Here is a 15,898-nt window from a genome sequence, read left to right on the forward strand (position 1 = left end):
AGATAAAATTTAGAAATTGAAGAAACGTGACATACTTGTAAAGAAGGTGGATGGATTAAGGTGCAAAACAGGCAATGCTCCTTTAGGTTTTTCTTCTGCAAATTTGTCAAAGCCTCCTCAAACAAAACCGAAAACAAAAACAAAAACTTACCCATTGCCAAAGCCTCCTCAAGCAAAAAACAGAATGCCAAAATCAATTACATAGAAAACAAATTTCAAACCTCGTTACTTGTTTGTTCCACGATTGGTAAATTCCAGAGACTGATTTGTAGAAGAAATTCAATTCAATAATTCTGTGAAAATGCATGAGAAGATTAACAGTAAGGAATAAGGAGCACTGTGACAGAGAACCAAATACAAAAGTTTAATTAATAATTGAGAACTATGGAGGAGGAATTAAACTCAATTAACAGCAAAAATAAAATAAAATAAAAAAATAAAATACACATACTTTATCGAATGACCAGTTCTTGTTGGTTTTTCACCAATTTCATCTTCTCCTCCGGCTCCAGCAAAACAATTTCAATTTGCTCTTTTCAGGTTCTTTTATTTTGTGCTTTACTTAGATCTCCTTCCGCAAAACTGCATCCCCTCCCATGTTTGAATTTTTTTTCATGCACGATCGTGTTTATAGTTCTACAAAACTACTCCCTTCACACGCTTCAAGTGTTCAATTGCTGAATAGCAGTTCTAATTCTAAACATATTAGGGTTCTTTTTATTTATTTTTATTCCATTAGTTTTACAATAACGTGAGTCTGTAAACTACAGTCTCTCCCACGTTTCTTTCCTCAATTTTTTTCAAAATTTTCTAATTCTAAACATATTTGGTTTTTTTTTTTTTCATTCGGTCAAATTTTACAATAACGTGAGAGTTTGTAAACTAAAACCTGCAGTCTCTCTCCCACGTTTCTTTCCTCAATTTCCCAACATTTTTTTTTCGTTTTTTTCTCATTTTTTTTAACGGCATCCGTCTCTTTATGTTTTCATCTACTTTTTTTTTTTTTTTTTTTTTTTTTTTAAATCAAGATGAGTACCAATATTGCATTCATGGGTTATCTATTACGTGGACTCGTGACCAGTATGCGTTTTAATTTCCGATTTCCTATGTATTTTTTTTGCATTCCTTGCTCTCAATTTATAGTAAAAATTTAATATTTTTTTCATTACAGTTTTCTATTTGGTTATGAGTTTTTTACCAATTTGTCCTTATTTTCTGATTTCTTTTGGGTTTGATTGTGAAGCTTTGAGGGAGGGTTTGATTCATCCAACGAATAAAAACAATCTTGGCTAAGAGTGTAGAAAAAGTATATCTCACGTAAGCATCTCCCATGTGTGTTGTGTTTCATTTCACTATGTTACCCCTATTATAAGCAGTTACTTTTGTGTTGTCTTTTTTATTGAATGAGGACATTATGGAAATATTGAAAGCTTCATCAAACTGGGGCTCTCACTTTATATATATAGATAAATATAATTTTATTTGAATGCGACTTTTTTACATGATTTGTGACAGATAATTAGTAAACGCGATAATGAATATACCGTCGTGTTCACTTTGATCACTTCAAAACTCGATTGATGTTCACTTTGATCACTTCAAAACGGTCTCTCCCGCTCATTGGATAGTTGGCCGTTTCCCCAGACGTCAGTTTCTTGTCTTCCCCTCCTTGGTTGTAAACAATTACAAACTCTCACCAACTCCCTTTCCGTTTATGCATTTTTTATACAAAGAAGATTTCTCCAAATTGTTAAAAAAAAAAAAAAAAGAGCAATAGAAAAGGATGGGCTGTATCATCATCGCCATCATCAACTTCAGTCATCTATGCAGCATTAGCTGTGGCGACCTGGTCAGAAAATACCAAGCCCAACTCCCGGGTAACTTTTCTTCTATTATTTTCATGCTATTAATCTTCTCACAGTTGGTACTATATATACAAATAAAATTCAACCCAAAACCAAAAGCTTATCTCGTTTTGCATCATTTGGTTTTAAATTTCAAAGCTTTGATTTTGTCCATGGTATCAATATCTCCGTTTTGCTATGTTTCTGTGAGTTTCTGGCAGTTCGGTTTTCTTTATTTCGTGTCCAAGCTGTCCGCCGTATGAATTTTCACTTTTAGATTCTTGTATATTTTGTTCTGAAGTTGTTGGAGCTTATTGCTATTAGTGTTGAATTGCTTGAAGACTTGAGATATCAGTTCACTTTGTAGTGTTGAAGCTGTGATTTCAATATGTTTGGTTGCTTTCCGATTCAATTTGTAATCTTTTTTATGCTTGCTATCAGGGGGACTGTTCCAATTCTGCATAAATTTCTGCCGTTGTGTTGTAAGGGGTAAATTCGAGTTGTAGTGATTTTTGCGGTCTCGGGATGCATCAATCAAGAGTTTGGACATATGCATTTGTTTTCGCCACATTCCTGTGCTGGTCTTCGCTACGCGCTGGAGCACAAAATCTTAATATCACCGACCCTGCAGAAGGTGATTTTGCTTATGATTTGTGAAGCTTTGAATTCTGAATGGCTTTCTTCAGGAAATTGTACTATAGGGAATACTTGAATACATTTATTATGGTATGAGTTCAGTTTAGAAGTTTTTCGATTCAGGTGTATGGTTGGCTTATGTTCTGACACGGTAACTTCAATTGACAAACTAAGTGACTGATTTCTAGTTTACTTTCATCTAGATGGATTGAGGTCTATGTCCACTTCCAGTACATACATGCACTTGAATAATAATCTTGTGATTTTCGACTCATTTCTGATGTATAGCATGATTTTTGACATTCCCTTGTTTCTCAATTCTGATATGTTCATAGTTGGTCTCCTTCGAAAAACTTAGTCTGGTTGTGTTAATCAAGTAAGGTTTATCAATTGTGTAAAATTGCAGTGACCGCGCTGCGGGCCATCAAAAGCAGTTTGGTTGATCCCAACGAGTATCTGAGCGACTGGAATAGAGGAGACCCATGCACAGCAAATTGGACAGGAGTGTTTTGCTGCAACACAATATTAGATGATGGCTATCTTCATGTTCAAGAACTGTATGTTTCAATCTTTCTAAATTTTACCTGTACCTTGCAGCAACTGACTGAATGGAAATATTTTCCTTTTGACCCTTGCCTTTTCTCGTTTCATCTTGTTCCCCGTGTGTGGAGAGATTTAATTCCCATGTCTCTGGTTCCAAGTGGTCTTAATGAGCAAATTTCCCTGCTCATAGGTGATTCCATTATGAACTTCGTAGAAATATCTGAATGAAATAAGAAAATCTGCCAATTTGATCCTGTTCCCACATCAATCAATAGTCATCTCTATCTAATATTCTTGGCAATATTTGTAAGTTAAGCTGTTCGGATATTTTGTATGGGGACAACTACCCTAGATTCCATCTCCATATCCATATTCCATCTCTATCTAAAACGTTAACCAGTTAAGCTGTTCAGATATAAACGTTAACCAGTTGCTTGATATGGATATTTTGTATGGGGACAACTACCCTAGATTTTGTAAGTTAAGCTGTTCGGATATTTTTGGCAATATTTGGTTAAATCTCTATCTAATATTCTGTGTTTACAGGCTCCTTAATGGAAACCAGTTATCAGGTTCCTTGCCCGAAATGCTCGGTTATCTTCCAAACTTGGAGAGACTACAAATTGACCAGAACCAAATATCGGGATCAATACCTATATCGTTTACAAATTTAAACAAGACAAAGCATTTGTAAGGGTTTTTCTGATGCTGCTTTAGTTTAAAAAGTGTAATATTATCTTGTGTTTGTTATACTTCCTCTCTTCCTTATGTTTCATATCTTTTCCCTTTTGAGCAGTCACATGAACAACAATTCAATAAGTGGGCAAATTCCACCGGAGCTTTCCAGATTACCAAGGCTTGTTCACTTGTGAGTAGAACGCCAGCAATATTCAGAATCTTCAACTTGGTTCATTAGTTTCAATTTACCCTCTTCGTTTGTGTGTCTGTATGGCCACTTCAAACTTTCGGATCTTCCTGATCTTCAGAGATTGTGAGCCACTTCAAACTGATCTTTTGGTGTTTTCGAGCTTCCGTCTATCTTACTTTGTGAACAGCAAGAGTTTGAAGTTATTATCTTTAAGATGTTATCAAATGTTTTAGCAGTGCCAATAATGAAAACTACGTTATGAAGTAAAGTGGGAGTTTATTCCGCATGGCAGGTCTATAGCAAACAATTCATTGAACGGCTCCATTCCAGGAACGCTTTGGGAGAACAGGAAACTCAACGAGGCAGAAAGACTAATCATGTAAGAACTGGAGTGAGAAAATTTGTTACTTCCATTGGTTAAGAGGAAGTGGTGTGAGTGAATTTACACTCTCTAGTGTTAGGATGCTGGTGTTTATAAATGTTATTCCATTTCCTATTCCGATCATCCTTTTTCTTGACTAATAAGTTTTATAGCATCTTCTTGAAGTTTGGTTAAGAAGTGGAATGTGGCTTCTGATATTGTAGGGAGATGCAAAACAATAACCTTACAAATATTACCGGCAGCACTGTACTTTCGCAAAATGTCACAGTCTGGTTTGCTTCTGGACTTTGTTCTCTTTTAATATATCTCTAAGCGCAAGTTATGTTGTTCTTATGCTCCGTCAAACTTTCTCTTCTGATTATTATTGTTCAGGCTTCGGGGAAATCCGGTTTGCTCAAATGGCAACCTTGATAACTTCTGTGGAACCGAAGGTGATGATGAAAGTGATAGTCAGATTTCGACTTCCACTGTCAACTGTGTGATTCAAGTATGCCCACCCCCTTTCGAATATATTCCTGTAGCTTGTTTTTGTGCTGCTCCTCTAATTATTGACATTCGGTTGAAAAGTCCCGCATTCACAGATTTTAGCCCTTACAAAAGTACATTTGAGCAGCATCTTACTTCTGGTATCAAATTAGATCCCGATCAGCTGGACATTACTTCGTTTTTATGGGAAAAAGGACCTCGACTGATTATATCTCTGAAGCTTTTTCCTGTATATGTTGATAATGCCAATAATTCCCATACTTTCAATAGAACTGAACTTAAAAGAATCATGAGTGTGTTCGCAACATGGAAAATTCCCGACAGTGACCTATTTGGACCCTATGACTTCTCGACTTCATTCTACTGGATCCTTACAAGGACAGTTTGTCTTAAAAGCCTTATTTTTTCTAGATGTGAAACTGTGTGTTGATTTTGATTTGTTGATCTCACGGCTCTTCTTGATGTCGCAGTGGTTGCCCCCTCTTCAAAGTCCAGTCTAGGCAAGGGTGCTCTAGCTGGCGTAATACTAGGGACTATTGCTGGTGCCGTTACACTATCTGCAATTGTTTCTCTTCTTATATTGAGAAAGCATTTGAAGGATCGCCATGCAATTTCAAGAAGACGTCGTAGTGAGTGTCTTACTATCATAAGGCAGAAGACATATTTGTATAAATGATCATTTCCATGGGGCTTCTCCCGAGTTAGGAATCCTGAGAAGCGCACCCAATTGAATTTAACAAGATTGAACAGGTACATCGGCTCTTGGTCCAAATAATTTCATTTTTAACATCGTGCCTTCGTTTATATGCAGCAACAAAGAGCTCCATAAAAATTGAAGGTGTCAAGGATTTTACTTTTGGAGAAATGGCCGTGGCTACAAACAATTTTAGCAGCTCTGCTCAAGTTGGACAAGGAGGTTATGGAAAGGTTTATAAAGGCATCCTGGCTGACGGAACCGTTGTGGCCATAAAACGTGCACAAGAGGGATCATTACAGGGCGAGAAGGAGTTTCTAACAGAGATAGAATTATTGTCACCCTTACATCATAGGAATCTCGTGTCCTTAGTCGGGTATTGTGATGAAGAAGGGGAACAGGTACCTTTGCTTATCCTTTCTGAATGTAGTTCTGCTGCATTTTTTTCTCCTCATCGTCTTGCTCTCTTTTGTTATGTCGGAGTCAGACCAACAATTTTATTTGGGAAAAGGTTGACGTGTGTGTATTTTTGTGCGTGCAGATGTTGGTTTATGAGTTTATATCCAATGGAACTCTAAGGGATCACCTTTCTGGTAAACCTAATACTCTTGTTGTACTGTCTTTGGTTCTTACTTCAACTCTGTCTGAATTGGTAGAGTAATTTACCGCTCGTAAATGTTTGACTAAGAATTTACAGTAGGGATTTCGGTTACATGCCATTCGACAAGCTTTATAATTGATGCGTGTCTCAGCAGCTAGGTCTAAAGAACCACTGGGTTTTGAGATGAGATTAAGAATTGCTCTGGGATCAGCCAAGGGCATCCTATACCTCCATACAGAAGCCAACCCTCCGATATTTCATCGAGATATCAAGGCCACCAATATATTACTGGACTCTAAGTTTATTGCAAAGGTTGCTGATTTTGGCCTTTCCCGTCTTGCCCCGGTTCCAGATTTTGAAGGAACTGTGCCTGCTCATGTATCCACAGTAGTGAAGCGGACACCGGTAAGACTCATAAGCATTGTAATTACCTAACTAATAGCTACGCAGGTTAAAAACTATCTTATTATTTGAATTGATTTTTCGGGGTTACCTTGATCCGGAGTACTTCTTAACTCATAAGCTAACGGATAAGAGCGATGTTTATAGCCTCGGTGTTGTGTTTTTGGAGCTCTTAACAGGCATGCAGCCAATCTCACATGGAAAAAACATTGTTCGAGAGGTAATTACTCGAACCTAATTACAGACTCTGTGTTTTGGATAACACTACCATCTTCTATGCTTTGCATGTAAGGATATAACGTCTTAGTCAAGACCGCCTGGTTGACGCTAATTAATCCCTGTGATCGACTAGATGCACCAGTTTAGTATTATTTACAAGTTTTTTTTTGCACTTCAGGTAAACATTGCATTCCAATCCGGTCTGATCTTCTCAGTTATTGATGGAAGAATGGGGTCTTATCCTTCCGAGTGTGAGGAAAAGTTCCTGAGTTTGGCTCTGAAGTGTTGCCGAGATGAGACAGACGCGAGACCCTCAATGGCTGAGGTTGTTCGAGAACTTGAAAACATATGGTTTATGATGCCGGAGTCTGACAGCAGAACATCGGAATCAGTGACGAGCAGTAGTGGTGGAAAGGTAGTGACTCTTCCACCCTCATCCAATGCAGCGAGGCATCCTTACGTCTCTATAGATGTCTCTGGCAGTGACCTTGTTAGCGGAGTCGTACCGACAATTACACCAAGATAGAACTATAGCCGCATTTGACTTGGATTTTTGTGAAGTTGGGGAGGTAGAGGAGTGCATTTTTTTTTTTTTTTGGTATCCTTTTGATGTAAAACTAGTATACTTTGGACAGTCAAAACAGTTGCATACTTGCATACAAGAAACTAAAATCTTTTGCCATAGATAAGATAATTCAGGAATGTTTTCTTCCAGTTTGTTCAACTTGAGTATGAAAATACAATTAACGTTTTGAGATCGCAAGGGCAGGAGGGAAGAGGAGAAACGGAGAGGGAAGGGCGGCGCTACGGGAGGCAGCTAGTTAGGAGGTGGTGGTTGCACTACAAAAAATATGGCCACTGCGCACAATAAATTATTAGTGCTCTTTGAGGCCAAAGAACACCAACATATGTGCCCATAGACCAATAGCAATAGTGCGGCAACTATATATCTATTTGTGCCCTCTATAGGCGTTGCCTTCGCTAAAAGAGCACAATAGACAGTTTGGTGCTCAACGAGGCAGGCACAAATGGACCACAATTTGTGCCTCGTTTCTGACAACTTGTCAGATAACCTTTTCCAGACAAGTTGGCACTTCATATTGTAATTGTGCCAACATGAATTAAATATTAAAAAAAATCAAAATTTGAAACTAAAATTGAGGAAATGAAAAATTTTAATTTTCTTAAAATGAAAAGGCCTGCAACACATTCCCAATCTCACAAACATCATGTAATGTTACATATTTTATCTCTAATACAATAAAACTTGAAAGCACATATTTTTGGGCACATGCACTTTCCCCAGCAAGCCTTGCACCTCATTAGAAGCCATAACAAATGTAGTCAAATTCCAAACAAGATCAGTCCAAAATTACACCTAAAAAGGAGTTAGTTAAAATCAATACGTACAAGTTTCAGATCTGCCATATCAAAGATTCATATTCCTCACTTTAGGTTGTAAAAGTAGCTTTTGGGCCTGAGACAACACATTTCTTCAGCTCATAGTCACCTGAATCGAAAAAATATGTAAGTTTGCATATTATTTAGGGTCAAAGTGAGTTGCTTATTTTAATGACATGTCTAGTATACATCATCAATAAACCTACAATTTTAAAGGAGAAATGAGTCTTAACAGTTGGAAACAATGAATAAATAGAATATTCACAAATATACAACTAAACAATGGAGAAAATGAGTCTTAACTATCAGTGATACTTAAATCTTCAAAGCGTGAAATGTCCAAATGGGGAGGCCAACTTGCTGGTACTTCCAAATCTCTGGTAACAAGACAAACACACTAACAAAGGCCAGTACTCTTTAGTCTTTAGTAAGAATAATTAAAGAAAAAAGTGCATCTTGTATACAATTCTAAGAAGACATAGTATAACTAGAATGCAAAACAGCATGTAACAACCCGTCCCGAAATTTACGTAAGAAAATAGGTATTTTTGTATTTTCACTAAGTTTGGGGGATACTTTTCTTTTTAAAATTGTTTTTGAACCTTAATTGGTGAGCCCAAGGGCCCACCCCCTGTTTTTGTCCCCCGTTCCCTTTCCCTTTCCCTTTTTCTTTTTTTTTGAAAAGTCTCTCTCTCCTCTCCTTCACTCTGTCTTCTCTCTGTCTTTCTCCATCCCCCCTCTCGGTCCGACAAGAACACACACACACACACACCCAAGCCCACATCTATAGCTCTTTTCGAACCCCATGGTTGTGTTTTGGACGTCAAATCACGAAGAAACCACCTCGGAGACATTTCCCAGTTTTCCGGCGAGCACCGTCCATTTCGAGGCGATTTCCGGCCAAACCACGGCGAGTTGGCCGGCGTGCGAGGTATCAATCTCTTCGTCTCGCTGAGTACTACAACTTTCCTTTTTGTTTCACCTAATTTCATTGAGTATTGAAGAAGTTATGCTCATTTGAATCTTACCCAGTTTCCAGCGGACACCCGTGGCTTCCAAGCTGTTTTCCGGCCAACTCCGGCCACAATGACCGGAACCAAGGGTATATTTCGATTCCTTACCTTCGGGGCTTCAATTTGGTATATTGAATGACATGTTTTGGTTGAGTTTTGAGCTCCAACGGAGCTTGGGAATTCTCCGGCCGAAATCCGGCCTTCTCCCTCTTTGGACTCCGGCGAACACCCAAGGCCTTTGGGCCTTTCCTGCCAAGCCCAAAACCTGGGCAGCCCAACCCAACACCCTTTGTAATTAGGCCTTTGGGCCGTTTGTTTTAGGGCCTCTGGCCCGTTAACCCTAAACCCATTAGACCCAAACCCTTAGGCCCAACCCGGATCCAACCCAAGTCCAAACCCAATACCCAAACCCAATTCACCTAAAACCTAAACCCATTTACCCTAAACCAAACCCAAAACCCTAAAGCCCACACCCGTGACCCATGACCCGTGACCCGTTGACCCGTTGACCCTGACCCGTTGACCGTTGACCAGGTCAACGGTCAGCGTTGACCAGTCAACGGTCAACGTTGACTTTGACCTCGGGTGTTGACTTTTTGGGTTTTCGTGCGGGACCCCTCCTAGGCTAATTTCGACGTCCTGAACCTGTTTCCGATGTCCGTTTTCCCAAATTCAACCGTTTGACTAAATGTACCGTTTATGTGCTTAGGGGCAATTATCGATGACGTTTCCTTCTTCGCTAGATGGCGTGGCTTTTCGACGGTGAAGTATTGTGAGTGGACCCCTTCTAAAAATGCATGTTTTAATGGTAGAATTGCATACACAGAAAAGCATGACTTTACGATTATGTTTTATGAAACGTTTTGAGATAATATGCTTATTGAGGCTAGTTTGAATTATTACTATTTTTCCTATAACCCATGTTCTTATAGAATATATGATGGATGACGATATGATATTTAGAACATGTTTAGAACACTTCTTTATAGTATAGATGATGGATGATTTTATACTATGAAGTTGATTTTCAATATATGTATGTTCACTGATTTTATACCTACCTAGTGGTCCTTTCCGCTACGGGACGTAGGGATAGATCCGGTCCGTCCCGGGCGACGGTTTGGTGTTGGCATAGGGCCTGGAGTGTGTTTTCCTCTGACTGTCTGCTCAGAGACGGGGAGCCGGCACGGGGCCTGAAGTGTATTTTCCTCTGACTGTGTGCTCAGAGACGGGGAGCCGGCATGGGGCCTGAAGTGTTATATCGGACATTTACTAGTGTTTATTATTTATGCGAATTATGATTTGAGACATTGCACGACATGCTAGGTTTCGGAAAACCTATGTTTATCATTATATAGAAGTGTTTTCATAAAACCTGGGGGTTAGTATGTTGATAAATGCTTTATTATATATATATATATCAACTTGGTCCACTCATGTTTGTTTTGCGCCCCCTTCAGGACTTAGAATCGAGGCATACAATCCCGACGTCCAGGCACTTCCGCATCGGCATCTTCGAGTCCTCTTGGTGTAGGACCCACTCCTTGGTTTCATTAAATTTTATATTATTTTCTTTTAGTGTTCTAGATTAGTGGTGTGCTCTGAACACGATCCTTATTTGCATATTCTTTATTCTTTTATATTTATAAACCTTATTTATCCTTTATTTTCAGCATTTGCACTTAATAAATGGCTCTCGTCACCCTCGGGTGTCGGCCAGCACGTACCTATCCTGGTATTCGGGAAATATCAGGGTCGGGGCGTGTCACAGCAGACCCCTCAAGCCATTTCTCCTTGCAGAGATTGATAAAAGCATTTGTATATCTTTTAAAGATACCATCCAAACGATCCACCAAAATATCAATACCTTGTAGATCACGCAATTAAACTATGGGTAGGGCAAAAACAAGCTTTTATGATTTAGTTCTACAAACCGATTTAGTTCTACAAACCGAATCATACGATATCTATTAGCTCATCTCACTAGCATACCTCACACAAATTAAGAATTTAGATCTCTCTCTTTAGCCGCCCAAATCTCCAAATTCTTGAGCTTCGGCCGCAGAAATCTAGAGAGTATCTCAAGTTATGTTCCATAGCCCTCTCTTTCAAAAGTGCCGTTTGGTTATTTATTTTCTTTAAATAATCTTTTTGAATTTTTTTTTACATGTGGTTGAATTACAGACTGCAGGTTTTTTAATCTGTTGATTAGGATAGATAATACCGATTTGATAAATAATATTAATTCGTGCCATATATATAGGGCCGGACTTAATAGACAATACACATGTCATGCAAAAACATGCTGGTTGAGGAGGACTGAATTTTACGTGTTCCCACTTGCCACGTATTGATTATTATTCTTGCAATAGTTATGTTAGGATTGGATTATTCTTGCAATGGTTATGTTAGGATTGGATTATTAGTGTTTAACACCAATATCCTTTAGATATGAAATTATCAAGTTGGTAGGAGCAGTGTGATTTTCCGTTTAAATTTCCTTTCTACAATATAGATAAATTTAGTGTAAGAATTTTGTGTTGATTGTCGAACAATTAGTAAAGCAGGAGCGGTCATAATTAAAGATGAAATGAGAGAAAATCAATTAAGATGGTTTGAACATGTTAATCGATGACCTACAGATGCTCCAGTTAAAAGATGCAAATATGATATAGATGCTTGTGGTAAAAAAGTAGATGAAAACCTAAGAAGACTTGGAAATAGACTCCAAGAAAACACATGAAGCAGTTTGAGCTTACGGAAGATTTGAAGCAAGACCACGTGCAGTGATGTTTTAAAATTCATAGAACCGACTCTCCTTTGTGGAATAAGACTTTGTTGTCATTATCAGACAATCCATATTTAAGTAACTCAAATGGACCGTCTTCGTCGAATGAGGATCCTCTCTGGATCTTCTTTGGGATTCTCAAATCACATTTGTTTATCATATATTGTGCGGTCATAAATCATTATAATTTTTTTATTTAAAATAGAATATAAACAGTACATGACAAAAACTGACCGTAGGATGTACGATGACCGAATGTGATTGAAGGATCCTCGAGATCGTCACAAAGAGGATCCGAATTCGTCTTCGTCTAGCTAAACGATTGAATTTTAACTAATTGCCTTCATATATAGTAGCTCTACTTCTTGTTCTAATAGGCCAAGCTGGTTTATTTGGCCACCTAATTATATTGTGTAATACTTTATGGTAAAGAGATAGTTAATAAGATGTGGAATCACTTTTCAAAAATGGAGTCAAGTTGAAACTCTTAGCAATGTTTATGGATTTATAAGTCTTGTTTTACCTTGTCTTATAATTTTCAATCCAATTCTGATCTCTCTAAACTTTAATTTCGTTCATGTCAATGTCCCTCTCTACCATTAGTTTTATCAATTATCCTGTCAAACTAACGATTATTTTTGTTCATTTTGCATAACGAAATCGTTTGAATTTGCTGCGCAAGTTTCGGTTTCTCTAATTTTTTTCTTTCTCATAACTCAATTATCATAATTCTTACTATTTACTAATTTTTGTTGTGAATAAGATAGCATTTTGTTGATGTCTATAAGCCCTAAAAGTTATATTCATCATAGGTGATGGAAATAACTAAGAATTGTGACATAATTAATAGTTGGGAGGATATTGACACGAATTGAAAGTTTTAACTAACGGATTCAAAACTAATTGTAAGTTTGAAAGGCAAATCGAACATTGTCCAAAGTTCTAAGAAAATTCTTGTATCCACTCTTAACACGATGGTATTTGTACGCTCATCCATGCATGCAATCAAGAGAGACTGCTTGGTTGAATAGGCATACATATGAACTCGTCCTCCAGGTGAATACAAAAATCCTCCCCTAACCTGAAACGAAAAGTTTCTCCTTTGTTTACTTTAATCAAACTAATTTTACGAGAATCTGATTCCTGATAGTTAGTAGACACTTTATTTGAATACGACTTCTTTTCAGCATGATTCGTGACAAATAATTAGTAAACATCATTATGAAAATACCTTCGTGTTCACTTTGATCACTTCAAAACTCGAATGATGTTCACTTTGATCACTTCAAAACGGTCTCTCCTGCTCCTTGGGTCGTTGGCCGTTTCCTCAGACGTCAGTTTCTTGTCTTCCCCTCCTTGGTTGTAAACAATTACAAACTCTCACCAACTCCCCTTTCGTTTATGCATTTTTTATACAAAGAAGATTTCTCTAAATTGTAAAATAAAAAAAAATTAAAAAAAGAGTAATGGAAAAGCATGGGCTGTATCATCATCGCCCTCATCAACTTCAGTCATCTACGCAGCATTAGCTATGGCGGACCTGGTCCTGGTCAGAAAAATACCAAGCCCAAATCCCGGGTAACTTTTCTTCTATTATTTTCATGCTATTAATCTTCTCACAGTTGGCAGTATATTCAAATAAAATTCGACCCAAAACCAAAAGCTTATCTCGTTTTGCATCATTGGTTTTTAAATTTCAAAGCTTTGAATTAGTCAATGGTATCAATATCTCCGTTTTGCTATGTTTCTGTGAGTTTCTGGCAGTTCTGTTTTCTTTATTTCGTATCCAAGCTGTCCGCCGTATGAATTTTCACTTTAGATTCTGAATCTGGTATATTTTGTTCTGAAGTTGTTGGAGCTTATTGCTTTTAGTGTTGAATTGCTTGAAGACTTGAGATATCAGTTCACTTTGTAGTGTTGAAGCTGTGCTTTCAATATGTTGGGTTGCTTTCTGATTCAATTTGCTTTCTTTTTTTATGCTTGCTATCAGGGGGAGTGTTCCAATCCTGCATAAATTTCTGCCGTTGTGTTGTAAGGGGTAAATTACAATTGTAGTGATTTTTGAGGTATCGGGATGCATCAATCAAGAGTTTGGACATACGCATTTGTTTTCGCCACCTTCCTGTGCTGGTCTTCGCCACGAGCTGGAGCACAAAATTCTAATATCACCCATTCTGGATGTTGGGCAAATTTGTGGACTGAAATTAAACCTGCTTTTCCAGTTTTGTGTGAAAAAACAAAATTTCATGAGTCATGAAGTCTATTATTTTGAAAGGTGGGTCATTTGTGTTTCGAGCTTGATCCTAAAGGGAAAATTAGCCGGTTTTCCAATATTTGGCAGATAATCATTAAAAGCTTTCAAAGAGGTGGTTCATATATGGTCTACAAAATGTGGTATTCCAAACATTTTTCTTCTATTAAGAGCTCTTTTTTTTTTTGGTAAAATTATATATAAGCGTAAGTGTTATGTATAAAATAATCCTAATCAAACGTCAGACTGATAAAGAACTAGTCTTAACCATTATGCATAAGAATTGACCCAGTCCATTCAAAATATTGGATTAGCCCAATGGTCCCAAGGTCCAGTTCATAGAGTTTCGTTTCTTTCTGTATTTTTTGGGTCTGCAAGCTTATGGCATGAGATTGGTGAATGGTGATGAGTTTTGAGAATTGAGATCCACTCCTGATCTATGTGTCGAATTCTACGAAATTAGAGATCTGAACTACTTAATTTCAATTTTACAGTCCTCATTAATCAATCGCACTCGCTTGGTCCTAACCTTTCTCTCTCTTGAACGGTTTGGATTTTGGGTATGCGGGTTTTGAACACAAAAATTATGAGCGGATCTCAATCCGAATTTTGGTCCAAAAATCTTAGTTTAATTATATGAAAACTAATTAGCCGGCCACACCACCTCTCAAAATAATTATATTGTAAAAAATCAAACTCAAAATAATAAATTGATAGCTTCATATTCACGTGACTATGAAATTTCTAAGTGATTCAAGGCAAAAAATAAAATAAACAACAAAATATAACATGCCAAAAATAATATATATAATAGTTGAAGCTATAAACAAAAAGTCAATGTGTCGAGGTAAACAGTTGAGAATCAGATATTAATATTCCTTGTTTAAAGGTAGAAGAGTTCCATTTAACTGTATCTCCTTGTAATTAGGCACAAAAGCTTGACAGTCCACACGTATCAATTAAACATTACCTAATTTGAGGAAATTGGATGATTCTTTGCAACTTTGTTATATTATTTGTTACATATAAAAGAAAATTGTACCCCAGATTCAACGTTGGAGCGAAACTCTATCTATGGAGGCCGATGCCATGGATTTTTATAAAAATTGCGTAAACATTTGTGAATGTATGCCACGGCTTTGACCATGTCTGTAATACATGATCATAATTCTAATATAACGTCACTCTCGCTCATCGCTTGAGCTAACTTTGCATCTTTCAGTTTAACGCATTAATGTAATTATTCGGCTAGAATTAGATATTACCAACAAATCCAACTTTGATGGTTTAAAAATTTGTATGCCTAAACTCATCCACTACTATATAATTGATCCTAAAATCATATATAAATTTGATTTCATATTTCATGAATTGAGTTTATCTTCAGATCTCTGTCTGGAGTCCGCGAATTAAGAGATTCAGACTACTCAATTTCAATCATACAATATTTATTAGCTCATCTCACTAACATACCTCACACAAACTAAAAATCTAAATCTCTCTCTTCAACCGCTCAAATCTCTAAAATCTTTGAGCTTCGTACACAGAGCTCTTGAGAAGATCTCTCTTCATGTTCAATAGCCCTCGCTTTCAAAATTGCCGTTTGGTTATTTATTTATTTTACATAATAATTTTTAATTTTTGTTACGTGTGGTTGAATTGCAGACTGCAGGTTTTGTAATCTGCTGATTATTGAGAGAAGGATAGATAATAACGATTTAGTAAATAAATAATATTAATGCATACCATGTATATAGGGCCGGACTTAAT

At 37.2% G+C, this 15,898-nt stretch overlaps 1 pseudogene; it reads left to right on the top strand.

Annotated features, from left to right (window-relative positions):
- Positions 1-2,369: 2,369 nt before the first annotated feature.
- LOC125470387 lies at positions 2,370-7,201 on the top strand (annotated as a pseudogene).
- Positions 7,202-15,898: the final 8,697 nt, after the last annotated feature.

This window comes from the organism of the source record quoted next, unplaced genomic scaffold (assembly GCF_019419815.1).
Source record: "Pyrus x bretschneideri cultivar Hongxiangsu unplaced genomic scaffold, Pyrus_bretschneideri_v1 Contig5, whole genome shotgun sequence".
NCBI classification, from domain to species: domain Eukaryota; kingdom Viridiplantae; phylum Streptophyta; class Magnoliopsida; order Rosales; family Rosaceae; genus Pyrus; species Pyrus x bretschneideri.